The sequence below is a fragment of the Odontomachus brunneus genome, unplaced genomic scaffold, assembly GCF_010583005.1.
Source record: "Odontomachus brunneus isolate Ranch 3 - 2012 unplaced genomic scaffold, Obru_v1 Obru_scaffold_067, whole genome shotgun sequence".
NCBI classification, from domain to species: domain Eukaryota; kingdom Metazoa; phylum Arthropoda; class Insecta; order Hymenoptera; family Formicidae; genus Odontomachus; species Odontomachus brunneus.
The window spans coordinates 263452-263706 of NW_022639517.1; the positions used below are offsets into that span (position 1 = coordinate 263452).

The 255-nt window shown below is 54.1% G+C and overlaps 1 protein-coding gene across 2 annotated transcripts in view; it reads left to right on the forward strand.

Moving 5' to 3' along the window:
- Positions 1–255, forward strand: part of LOC116846722 — a 4264-nt gene that overhangs the window by 114 nt on the left and 3895 nt on the right. The window lies entirely within an intron of this gene.

Consider the following 255-nt stretch of genomic DNA (forward strand, 5'->3'; position numbering starts at 1 on the left):
CAGCCTCCCGTCTCCGAAGAACTTCGCGAATCACTTGCCTCCCACGTCATCTTACGGGGCCGCTGGATAGCGGACTGCTAGCGACGAAGCCCGCGGTCTCCACGCGGCGAGCGGACACCTATCCGCATCTCGCATAACGAACCGGCCGCTCTTCGTCCTCGGGCCGTTCGAAACACGATGAAAGATGATAACCGTTGACATTTGTACACCCTACTGAAAAATTTCTATTGAGATCACAATTGAATTCCCAATTGA